A 13,569-nucleotide genomic window follows, 5' to 3' on the forward strand; every position below is an offset into this window, starting at 1 on the left:
CTTTACATGCCAAGGAAACAAAAACCCCGTGCTTGAAATCTTACCCAGAAAAGTTATGATGTTCGCAATGAGCTAACTAATCGAAGAAGAGAAAGTGAAGAGCATGTGGAGGCTAGCACGGCTAAAGCGTCGACGACTTCAGACAGGACTACTGCTCCTGTACGTTGTCTTTGTGTACAATTTCATCCGAGCGGAGATATCATACCTGGTACCTAAGTTCAGGACCATGACGCTGCTTTCAAAAGGCCACCTTCTAGAGACGCCCGGCTGCACGTTTCCTCTCTACGACCCTTACCACTGGTCGGTCCGGAGCAAAGCCAACGTCTCTGATGCCCCGTACGAAGAGCTGTGTTCAACCCGAAACGCCACGGTCATCGTACAGAACCTGGACGTGTTCACATTGGACTCAAAACGTCTTCTTTTGAGCTACAACGTCACGGAAGAGGACGTCGAATGCCACTACCGCGAGGTGTTTAGAGACGAGGACGCCGAGGTACCGGACGTCAAGCCCACCCTCGGTGCAGCACAGGCACTGCCCTTTGGTGAGCCACTGGACGCGGAATACGTGCAGGTGTCGTGTGAAGCTAACGGGACGCTCCTCTTTACCGAGTACTTTCTCATCCCTCAGCGGAAGCTGGCAGAACCCCAAACTAACGGATTGCAGGGCACGTCCCCGTTGCGAACCGGTCGCATGAGCATTCTCGTCCTCGGCATAGACTCAACATCGCGGATTAACTTCAACCGCCACATGAAGAAAACGCGGAAGTACATTACCGAGGAACTAAACGCTTTCGAGTTACTCGGATACAACAAAGTCGGCGATAACTCGTTTTCCAACCTGATTCCTTTACTCTCGGGAATTTCCGGCCCAGAGGTCGAAAGCTTGTTCAAGCGCTACCACTTCGACTCGTTTCCTCTGCTGTGGAAGGCTTTCGAGAGTCAAGGTTACACGACACTGTTCCTAGACGAAATGCCGTATTACAGCCCCTTCACGTACCCTAACCTAACGGGTTTCAAGGATCAGCCCACCGACTTCTACCCGCAGCCTGTGCTGTGGCTGATGGAGGAAAAATTTGGCAGTGATAGATACTGCGCGGGCTCTCGCTTGAAGACGAAAGTTCTCATCAGATACCTCCGTGACGTGTTAAAAATGAACCGAGATACGCCTATGTTCTCGTATGTCTGGTTTGCCTACTTGGCCCACAACCACATGAAAGGCATCAAGATCGTGGACGAACCACTTGAAGCGTTTCTTCGGCATCTTTCGAACGAAGGCATCCTCGAAAACACCGCTGTACTCTTCCTCAGCGATCACGGTACCCGCATCGGCCCATACCGGATGACCGAGATAGGTCGACACGAGGACAAGACGCCATTTTGCTTCCTCATACTGCCTAAGCGCTTTCTAGCGCAATACCCGCAAGCGGCTGCGCAGTTGGAGGTCAACCAGCTCCGCCTGATCACACCTTACGACCTTCACGCGACCCTGCTTAGTTTGTCCCGTCTGCCCGCGCTGAACTTGAGGCCGACGGAGAAGGGACTGAATATCTTCTCCAGAATACCGCCAGAAAGGACTTGCTCAGACGCATTCATAGCACCCGAGTTCTGCGCTTGCATCGGTGGCTTCAGCCGCAAACTGGACGACCTCGAATCGGCCCTGTCTTTCTCCCGTTACGCCTTGTCATACATAAACGCCCTTGCACAACTGCACTTTCAAGACAGGTGCGTTGTCTGGAAGCTGAAGAGCGTTGAAGAAGCGTCTGCTCTCGGTGGCCGCGTAGTTGGGAAACATTTGATTCGCGTGCTGATTACTACGGTGCCGACGGCTCACTTCGAAGTGTACGGGACGCTGGGAAATATGTCTTTTGGTGAGAAGCATGTCGATTTCTTTCAAAGATTGGACTGGTACAGCGATGGAACCAAGTGTTTGCCCAAAAGTGCTTGGCAGAAGGCGTGCATGTGCAAGCCAGAGTTGTTAAGTAACTCTTCCACGTCCATCGTGTCGTCTAAGCCAGTCGCGACGAGATAACAGGAGCCGAGACAAAATGTGCGAGGATTTTCCTTTGTTAAAAATGGTTCTGAGAAATGATGTGTGTCTGTTTTGGAGTATTCTCGCAAGACTACCAATTTTGGCTGACAATGTAACGATTTTTAAGGTGTGTGAAAATCGAAGTTTTGTGGAATATTAAAAGCCCATGATTCTTTTTTGTTCTCGTAAGGAAAGAAAGATTGCTTTGAATGACATCACAATGCAGGCTTCGTGGACCATATTAAGCTCTCTACTAGTACGACCTACGGAAATTGCCCGCTGTCGTAAACAATTTGTGGGATTTTATTTACTCCGAAAGAATATTTTATGGAGGAAATCGCCTTGGTAGGTGCTCCTTATAACCTTGCACCAGGAAGAAAGACAGGAGTCGCGGTTTCACGTTCCGACTTAAGTTCGTGTTTCGTGTAACCTGTTCCGTAGTGATTGTGAATTAGAGATCAGCGATTGCGTGTCTTCTGTAAAATGGGAACCGATCAACGTAATCTACATCAACTAAAAAGAAAGACAGCTAGGCGATTGGCTGATTGAGCATATATATTAACTATCTCCAGCGTTGTTATCGTTCGTTCGACGAGCCTCTTTGCTGTTAAGTGTTTTCGCGTCTGAGCCACTATGACTCTCCCGCTCACTAACTATTAAAAACGCCGACTCCAAAGCTCGTTCACCCTCCTCCGTTATCAAGGAGGAGTCAGGAGCACGACGTGTGTTGCTAAGAGCAGTGACAGACATTATTCAGTGTTGCGTATTCTACTGCTCCCTCCATACTGCCAACTTCCCCACTCAACAGCTTTAGCTTTCTTGCCTCCGACCTAATTTTTGTAACATGACTGCGAGAAAGAACGCTTGGAAATTACAAAGAAACCTGAGTGTACAAACTCGCACGGCTTTTAAAACTCACGTTTCAAGCCCAGCCTTCGTGCTTCGAGCTTCAAGGAGGTGGCTGCGGTGATGGTGTGGAAAGACAGGAATCGGTCTTAATACAAGCAAAGCAACACTACACACAGACAAAGCAGCTGCAAAGATATAAAACAAAGGTACACAGACACACTCATTAGCCGGAGTTGTTGACTACTGCCATTAAATCCTTGCGCTGGCGTGCAACACTTTGACACGGGCCGCTTGTCCACTGTAACTGCATTTACGGTGCCCTTTTCGGTAGTTAACTGGCTATGGGTTTCAACCACAGACCAACACGTCGCAGGTTGGATTTCCAACCATGGCGGCTGCATTTTGTTTGAAATGAAGTCTCGTGTACTGAGGTTACTGTGCATGTTAAGAAACTGCTCTTAATCTAAATTTTTCTGATTCCTGCTCTAAAGCGCGCCTCATTACTTTCATTACGAGAACGTTGAGATGTTTACGTTGGGCTGCAGTACGTGGTGCCTTGTTTCCAGTGATAATGGCACGCCTTTCCGGAGTGGTCACTTCCCGGTTTGGCCGGAATGAGCGAAATATGTCCGAGTTTAGAGGGCGCCGGCACGCACCGTGTACAGTCACGGGTGCGGCAATGAGGAAATGCTTAAACCAAACGTCCCCACAGCGCAGCCATGTGTCTCATCCCGGCACTAGTTATTCTAATAAGCTGTTTAGATTATGGACAGCTGGGTAGCGTTTCGTGGCAGCGGTATGTCTATTCTATGCTGATTATTACTGAGTATATCTAATCGTCCTTATAAGCTGCTCCACATTAGAAAATTTATATTGACTGATTGACCTCGCTCTGACTTCGCCTCGACTGCGTTTCGCCGATTCTTGCTTTTGTTGCCTCAACTAATCATGCGCTGTTTTATCTACAGCTGTGCGTCAAGTGCATCAGTGGAGGTGATTGACCCACCGCCTGAATTAGTTTCGGCACGGGTAGACAAACACTTGGTGAGCCCACCTGTGCTGGCGTATCAGATTCTGCCTGCCAGTGGCTCATATTTACGAATCAAATTCTTTTGAGAAGGACAAAAAGTACCGAAGGGGTTGTTTAGTGGTTCGAGCGTCCACCTATAGTATGCGGGAGGTGCCCAATTCGATCCCGTTGCTAACGGCTGCCCCGCCGATTTTCCCGTGGGTACAGGCTTTCCCTTTGCTGGCGTAGCGGCTTCTAAGCGGTAGAACACAGCGGGGAACATGAGTCTTTGAACCAACCTCGTGCAAGCCATTTAAACCCCCTTGCTCATGGCACTGTTTTACCAAGCGGTCCAACCGCCGCAAAAAAAAAAAGACAAATCAACTTAGAATAAAAGACGTTTTTGGCAACTTGTTAGAACATTGCCAAAGGTGTACAGTCTGCGCAGTTGGCAATAGCATAGTTGACTTAATGCAATGGTTCTTGAACTTAAGACTGTAAATAAATACCAAAGGGAAATAATGCGCAGTCAATGATGAAAAAAAGAAACTCACAGAACGGTTACCACAGCGACATTCAATTACCGCTGCTTGTGGTGGTGCGTATAATACGCGGTGCCTTGAGATGACGATTTACATTGCCACCATGTGTGACGTCAGTGCATGCTGACCAGTCAGCGCACCACGGTGTTACACCGACGCCAATGCTGCAGAACAGGGAAACATGCCCTTAACAGCCATCGCTTTAAATGTGAAGCGGCATACGAAAGGCGGTAAATGGTTCAGGCAAGGCACGTCCACCAGTAAGGGTGCGCCTGAAATTTTTCTCTAATGACTGCGTTGATTTCCTTCCATCCCTTTCCCAAGATTTTGAACAGCGACAGGGGGCATTCTTCTCACTTCTTCGAATCTTTAAATCTCCGCACCAGCAAGTGGCTGGGATAAGTACGTGGCCGCAAGAGCTGTGAGCGCTTTGAGTCCAGAACTTCTGTGATCGGTAGTACACGCGTCGATTACTTACTAACTGAAGGATGATTACAAAGAACTAAATTTGCCAGTATCGGCTATTTCGACGTTCGACTGTTACCAATGGATAATTTCTTTCGTTTTTTTTTTTCAGATATATTTCGGTAAGCAAGACGGCAAGAAAATCTGCAGGTATACTCGGCCTACAGGACATGTTCGGCTGTGTCTGCGGGTTTAGAGAAGCATGCGCGTATTTTCATCCTCCGGCCCAGCAGATATATGCAATACACCTACATTGAGCAGGTCATCGCCGCCGCAACAGTGATTTGAATTGAAAACGATTCACTTCGTCTCCCAGTGAAACTGCACACTTGCTGTCCCTTATCTCTACGGGCTCTCATTTCGTCACTCGGATGGAAGCGGATGAAGCCTTGATCATGTTTCCAGCCCGCTTATTGACGGTTTTTGACGGTGCACCGTCGACTACAGTAAATAGATAGGCCCTGGTCGTCGCAGCATCAGTACGAGCTTTCAGCTCTTGTGCGGACTTAACGATGAGAGGGAATGTGATGGCTCCGCTTCCTTCATACACATCTGCGAGCAGGGAGCTAGTACGTTTGCTCCCATCGCTTTGCCTCGCCAGCTCCGGTCGAAACCATGGGCGCACATGTCGACTTTTTTTTTTGTTTATCGAAGAATACAATAATTAGGAGTGGTATGTCAAGCTCGAGCAAGTTTGTTGTTTTTTATTTATTTAATTATAGATGCTGCTATCTAGCACGAGATCATAGCAGAGTGGGTATACGTAACACATAGAAACATACAAACACACACTCAAATTATCTACATTTGCAGGCGTTTTCCAAAAATCATTAAAGAATTCTGAGTAACAATCTTGCTATTAAGATAATCCCAGTCAGTGATTGTCCTTAAGAAAAAAGAATATTTAAACCCTTCTACCGCCCGTTCAAAGTGGTTTTTGCTGAAGCACATCTTTGTCTCGTGTTATAACCTGAGGAGTAAGCAAAAAGAGTGGGAAGTATTATCTTTATAATGAGCGTTTACCGACTGAAAAAGAAGCCTAGATCGGCAGACGCAATTGTGCACAGTCACTGGAGGTAATCCACTGCGTTTTAACAGCTCGACGACAGATCTACGACCGTATAAATTGTAAGCAAACCTAACTACCTTATGCTGTATTCGATGTAGTTTGTTATTGCTGGCTAAGGTGATAGGCTCTCAGATAATTAGGGCGTATTCCAAAAACGAACCAAAAAGTAAAGTGGCTGTGGTTCAGTTCAGCTAAGCCAGGATGTACACTCTGTTATGCATGGTTAGACGCGGTTTAGCTTTGGCTCATCTTTATTGTTTCAAGGCTTCATATAGAGCAAATTGTTTCAGGGAGAGCAAATCACGTGATGCGTCACGCGCCACAAGCGCAAGAGCGAGTATTTCTCTGACAGGGAATATTAGAGCTGCCACGGAAAAAGTGGCCTACAAATTTGCCCAAAATGTATTCTGTTCTGCTGGAAGTTGATGTAAAGTTGGACAGCTCTGGCAGCTTGAAGCCAGAAGCAGCTGGCGATTTCTGGGTTATAGAAGGAATCGCGCACCACACAAGCGGCTTTGGAATGACCCGGCCTGAAAGGCATTTTTGTAATATAGCGTGGCCTTCAGTAGGCATTACGTGGTGCTGTCTTGAAACAAGGAAAACAATAAGCTTTTGAGGCTGATGAACCAGGGCGTACATTACAGATATTTGGGAGATTTAGAATAGGGGACCCAAGCTTAGGAGTCCCCTATTATAAATCTCCCAAATATCAAACTTAGGAGCCCTCTATTCGCACGGCTTATACAATGGCCTCGCGACGAGTACTCGTAAGAGCTTTAGGATAGGAGGCCGACCGCATCTGGATAACGTTATCTGCACGCAGCAAAATTTTGGCCCAAATGTCAGACGCTAAATTGCAAATTTGGCAGTTAAGTTTTGGTGTCAATTTTATCATGCTAGCATCGGCAAAAAAAAGCAGGAAATCGTAAAAACAATCTATTATGTGAAAAAGAATAGCTGCTGACCTCTGTTTTTTAGCAACAAACACAAAGCCGTCTGAACATCCCACACTTCCTGACTTCGCAACTTCATGACGACCACACAACGCCTCCTACTCGCTAAGCCTAGCTGCTGTTCAATCCAGAAGTAATACTAAAATCTGCTAGAATTTTGCCGTACCGTCATTTTGAGAGAAATAAAAAGCTTCGTGCACCAATGATTGTTACGAATGCGAAACAAGGTTAAGTGACAACTACGAATTGATGATAAGAGGACCACGCTGTTTCGTCGGCTTTGGGCTAGCGTCCCCCGCTATCTAAAGGACCTAACGGGCGTTTCCGTTCTGCGCGTGCGCACTGGAGCCCCGCTATTCCCCTACACTCTTAAACCAATAGGGTCACCCTATTCAAAAGCTTTCTATCGCTGATAGGGCGATGCCAGTGTTTAGTGTATTTCGCAGTCTTGCATATGTTTGAAGTAAGGCCACACAGTTATTGCTCAAAGATTGTTGATAGCGTTTTAGGAACGTCAAAATTAAGGAAGCTATGCCTACATGTCGACCCACCCCAGACAATCTTTCGCGCAGCAATACGGTACAAGCATTTATGCGCATGAGATGGCATGAACATAGTAACCAGGCTAAGGCATCATTAGAAAGAGTGCCGCAATCCTTAGGTACTGAAATTAAAGGACCAAGCACATCACAAATCGGAACCGCAACCAACAGCGACGCATGCAACCTTCATCCACTGCACACTCGCTTCCTCTTCGCCTGCTCGCCTTACTCTTATTCCAGGACCCATCAGAACTAATCACTTTTGATGGTCCAGGAAATTTATTTAATCATTGAATTGTTACGGATGAAGTGACCGCCACTGCTGCGCACAACAGGCTGCAGGCATGCTTTTTAAAAAAATCCAAATAAATTCACAGCATATAACATACAGGCTTTATGAACAAATGGACAAGTATTAGAGGAGTCTATACACACTTACACACCCTATCAATCTCTGGAGATTCAACAGTCTTGCATCTTCTCATCCTTATAGATGCTTGGGGAAATTCAGTGTTTTAATATGGTCTGTGTCCAGTATCTTAATATTCTTCATGTGTTTTTTTTAATCAATAACCTCAAAAAGTAATGATAGAGAAAGGGTACTGTTAGTAATGCAAATATGGCTTCCTTAAAGGTAAGAATATTTTTACTCTCTGCATTTATTTAAATTAATTCTCATATGGGTATGCAAAAACACTTGATAATAGCGCAAAGAAAAAAATGTCTCACAGAGTACGCATCTTAACAACTTCCCTCACCAGAAGCTCAAACGCGTCAAAGCCCCCCACGTCACACACAAACATGCTAAGTTATTGAGTTTCTAAGTCGAGTACATATTTGCTTTAGCCGAGGTCTCAATATTTGGGACTTGGTCCTTACCCAAGAATCTACTCAAGCTATACGTGGCCCAAAGATCTATGCTTGAGTTTCGAAAATACACCCGCATGAATGTTTAACACGTTCACTGCGTCGTTGGTCACAGGTGTGCCACGTCATGTATTCATGCTACACGGCCACAAATACTGCGCAGCACGGTAAAGCCGTTGGACAGCTCATATTTTCAAGGAGCCTGCGAAAAGCGCGCATGCCAGGTATAGCTACTCCTACCTGTTTTCGGTTCCAAGAAGTAGGCTTCGCAGGTGAATTGCATAATTAGTGGGTTACGCCACGCTTAAGAAAATTTAAGGGTGGCCTACCGTTAGGCTACGGCGCACAGGATCCACGACCTTGAAATTCGCTGCCACAGTGCGCGCGTTAAACACATGTTGCGTCCCTTCTTCAATAGAGGAAATCCCTTCGGTTTTCTTCGGAACCATACGTTACATGCGTGTGCACTCTTGTACGCACTCGCAAACACATAGCGCTGCTATGTTGCGTCACACTGCCATTTGGTGCTGTTTTTTTTATGTGCTGTTTTTTCGCGGTTCTTACCGTAATTAACTGTCACTGCGCCTTATAGTATAACACGGCGTCCACTTACCGGCGTCAGTCAATCTCGTTGTAACAAAGAAAGCGAAATGAGATGTTATCGCAGTGCGCTTGAGGCTGGCTGAAACCGGATGCCTACGCAGTAAAACGACCTCTCGTAATAAGGTAAATGCCTGGCGCAAGACTGCCAGTTCTGACTACGGGACAGAAGAATGTTCATGTCATTAGCCGCAGCTGCGTATGTATCTGGCTTAATTTTCTGCTTGTGAGCTTACAGTAATCGGCCTGATACAGTAATCGACCGCCTGACGTAGACGATGTGGGCTGCATTACTGGATCTTGCTGGATTTAATTCGGGTATTCAGTGTGTATCGATATATGTGAATAATACTTTATGCCGCAAGGCACGCTGTCGCATTAAAAAGAAAAACAATTTCCGCTGCCTTGGTGTTGCAGCATCCATGCAGCAGCCATCATACACGTGGTGTTACCAGCATCGCTTGAGCACCATGTTTCTGTCCAAAGTGCGGGACGGCAGCAGCTGTTGCCGTTGGAATGGCTGTTGACCTTGTCTGACTATGCGCGCGCCAGCAGCGCCCGTACCGAGTATTCCCTAAACGGTGTCTTGCAGCGGATGCTTGCACTCGTTCAAGCGCACATTGAATGACTAGCATTGCACACTATAGCACAGTACACATCGCTTTCAGAAATCGCATGCAGGGCTACGCCCATCATGGTGCTAGAACAACAATATGATGTGTGGCACGTAAACAGTAAATTGAGAGGTTTAACTCATTGCCTAAGAGGGACGTCGTAGTGGAGGGCTCCGGATTAATTTAGACCACGAGGGGTTCTTTAGCGGGCACTTACATCGCGCAGCACAACGACATTTTTGTTTTTCGCCTCCACTGAAAAATGACTTCTGCGGCTTGGATCGCACCCGCGAACTGGTGATCGGCTACCGACCACCAAAGCCACTTGTGGGGCCAAGGACAACTCAAGCCGTTCCTGAACGGCTTTTCCCTTGGTTCCTTTTTTTTTCACTGTATAGTGAGAAAATAAAATAAAATAACTGTCATAACTGTCAACTTGAGCCACTGAGCATCGCGGTGGGTGAGGGGTGATATGACGCGTGTGGACGCCATTCGGTTGCCGTATTAGCTTTACCAATCAGCCACTCATTCTCTTTGTTTCTCTCTCTTTTAGGGAGTTTGCTCTTAGCCATTTCCTCTGTTTTGTGCCGTTGTCGTCGGCGCCGTCCGCAGTCCTCCGAGCAACCTTCGGAGGAGATACATGGCATGATGTTGATTGCAGTCATTCTATGCATGCATATCAGTCGGATCTCCCGTTGTGCATGAAACCCGATGCCATTGGTGTTGTTTTGAGCGGAAAAGTAGCTGGCCCCGCTGACACCTAAGTCACGTGACTTTGTGACGTCATCACTACCTACCAGGTGTATATATACATCTGGGCAGGTTACCCCCTGCCTACCTTGGTAGGTGGGCCAACTTCCAGAACCAGCTTTCAGGGAAGCATCAGTGACATCGATAAGTGCAGGCCTCATTGCTAGCGTACTAAAATAGTTGGTTTATTGGTTTATTGGGGTTTAACGTCCCAAAGCGACTCAGGCTATGAGGGACGCCGTAGTGGAGGGCTCCGGAAATTTCGACCACCCGGGGTTCGTTAACGTGCACTGACACCGCACAATACACGGGCCTCTAGAATTTCGCCTCCATCGAAATTCGACCGCCGCGGCCGGGATCGAACCCGCATCTTTCGGGAAATCAGCCGAACGCCGTAACCACTAAGCCACTGCGGCGGGTAGTACTAAAATAATACAATGGAGAGGACTGGCGTTAACACCTGAACACATTTTGGGGGACAGCAGGAAGTGGAAACTAGTCTATGAACGAGTGTTTTGTTAGCAAAATTCTGCGATTAAGCTAACTGGCAGGACTTTGCAAGTTCTTAATGCGACCAATGAAGACTCGCGCTGAACGGTTAAACTAAGGCATAGCCTATTTTAAGCAGTTTTATTTCTTACGGGAAGGTCGTAAGTTCAAATAGGACTTGCGAATGGAGAGAGTTTTAGACGAATCGTTGCTGCGTATTTTTCTCATTAACTTTGTCCGTCAACTCGTGCAGTGGTTTGCGTTTCAGCAGATTCGCCGTGGCAAGCATTTCAGGTGTTTAATTATTGAATCCATCCTTGGCTAGGATAAATACGGTCACACATCATGAGCATGAACCTGTTCTAAATGTTTTATTCTCGACTCTGCATTTGAGAAGCCATTATTCGTTTGTGTTTCTGGTTTGCGTTAAAGCTTGTCTTCCTAAATTCAGCGAATATTATACTGTGTCTGTTGTCTGCATTCTACTTGGACGTAAGCTTTGTTCGAACTGATGAAGAGACAGCCTTATGATATCTACACTACGAATGACAGAGTTGCTGAATCAATAAATCGTTGTGCCTCAAAGTATGACGGGTTGTTTCTGTTAATTCCACTATAATCCGAACTTCTTCCTCGAAGACTTTAAAATACAAAGAAATTCAAAGGGACACTTAAGCTCCACTTTAAGGATATGCCGCGACAGAGTTAATGCGCTAATGCTCATATGTGGAATTGGTCAGTCTTAATTTTACGTTCATAGGTTCCTAGGAGTACTTACACCATTTATTCTGCAATGGTGTTGCGTTTAAGGGATGTGCCATTGCCCTGCGATAGAAGGCGCCGCCATCACTGCGGCTTCTGCGACCCAGGTTGCTCTTCCCGAGCGACCTTTCGCGATCAATCATTCATTTAACAGCCACCTGCCACAGTGGTCAGTTTGCTCACAATCCGATGCGCAAGCTACGATGACGCCGCAAGATCCCGAGACCTTGGTGGCCTTGCTATGTTGCTTCTCTGGCGGGTGGCCGCCATATATGCCACCCTATTTTTCTCTCACAACGTCGGCGCCGGGTTTTCTGTGTAATGAGACCTTTTACACTATCGCGTTTATATACGCGCGGCTTTCCTGTCACAACCTTCACATCCTTTGCATGTCTTTAGGTGGTGGGGGTAAAAACGTTCATTTCCTCTGAAAAGAGGGAGTTACATGGAGGTTGCTCTGGGGTCAGGCTTAGTGCCCCTCCCCTCACAAACACTAGGTGGAGTCCCTAGTACGGGACCCCAGTGGCTTCTTCAGTAAGGTCGCGATTTATGAGTGTCGTTCCTAAACCTTTCAGTCGCTTGCTGGCTGCATGTGTCGCCGGTCACACAGGAACGTTTGACCGATTGCACATTGACACCGACTTGGCCGCGACGAGACAGCAAAAACAGGAGGAGAGAGAAGGGATGCTTGGCCCGGGCCAGGAATTTATGAACTGGTTAAAAATGCGCTTGTTGCTGATGATGACGGCGACCCTGAGCGTCTGGCTTGCGTCGTATAGTAGCACCCCTAGCTGTCGAACGATCATTTCAAAGACCCCCGGACCGGCAGTCGATCGACTGAAATGCCAATTGAGCACGTCGACACGGGTAACTTCGATGGCCGACAGGATGGAGTCAGTGGAGAAGCGTACGCGGAACTCTGTCGAGGTTTTAAGGGGTTTCGAGCGGAGGCTGTGTGCAATCTCGGACACGGAGTCCTCGCAGCAACACATTGAAGAACAAAATCAAAGCATCATCGTGTTTGAGAATACTGAACTTCAAAATATACGTCTTCTTTTTTTTGCACACACACACATAAAAAAAAAAAACAGGCCGGGAGTCAAAACACTGCAGCACGCATAGTGCAGTCGGGGACAAAAGCCTGTGGACCACGTGTTCCTCAAACGAAGCCGATAGCTCTGCTATTAGCAAGTGGCTGGAGACTACCCTTGTGGAGGTGAAAGTCAAAATTTTGTTCTTTCATCGCCATAACTGAGGTCTCCAGGCAACCGGATAATGAAGACATTCCTCATTTTAGAACCGCATTAGCCAGCATTGTATATGTGGATCATTGACTTGTTTGCTTCACGCTCACTTTTTTGTATTGTGTTTATTAGAATCGTCGATTTCCATCTGCAATGTCCCAGGCCTTGATGGTAAAATAAATAAATAAATAGAGCCATCGGCTACGTTTGAGGAACTTGTGGTCCATGAAATTTTGTCCCCGACTGTACCAATGTTTCCAGAGAAACAAAAATACGCCCAACACCAGCTCCCTCAAAAGTGTATGAATGATATATAAAGCTTGTCCACGACAACGAAGTTCACTTGAAGAGTGATTAATGCTACTGTAACGAATAAACAGTTTGTTTTTAACCTTTTCAGGTTAAACTTGTTGGTTGATTGCAAGCATGCCCGCGAAATTGTTGGCGGCTACGGTGGCGCCACAACGCCTTGGTGAGAGGGGATCGAATCTAGGCTGCGATCCAGCTTGCCGTGTAGCAGCGACACGAACTCCTTCGAATTCGATAGAGACTGAGAATCTCCAATGTGTCCCTAAGCTTAGCTGCGTGAGAAAGTCGAGATGCAAACTAAAAAAAAATAGAAAAAAGCTGTTGGCGCAACGGGCTGGAAGAAGTCGCCAGGTGTTGGCTGTCTGCATAATACATTCGACAGCTGCGATCCTGAATAGAGATCTGATTACAGAGAAATTGTGGTTACGTTGTTCTCTCTGACTCTCGTGTGTTCTCCTGTTCTTTTTTTTTGTTTT

The 13,569-nt window shown here is 46.7% G+C and overlaps 1 pseudogene; it reads left to right on the top strand.

Annotated features, from left to right (window-relative positions):
- Positions 1-226: 226 nt before the first annotated feature.
- LOC149342372 (uncharacterized) lies at positions 227-2,089 on the top strand (annotated as a pseudogene).
- The last annotated feature ends 11,480 nt before the right edge of the window (positions 2,090-13,569 follow it).

Source organism: Amblyomma mixtum, chromosome 5 (genome assembly GCF_055824585.1).
Source record: "Amblyomma mixtum isolate Tamu chromosome 5, ASM5582458v1, whole genome shotgun sequence".
NCBI lineage: Eukaryota > Metazoa > Arthropoda > Arachnida > Ixodida > Ixodidae > Amblyomma > Amblyomma mixtum.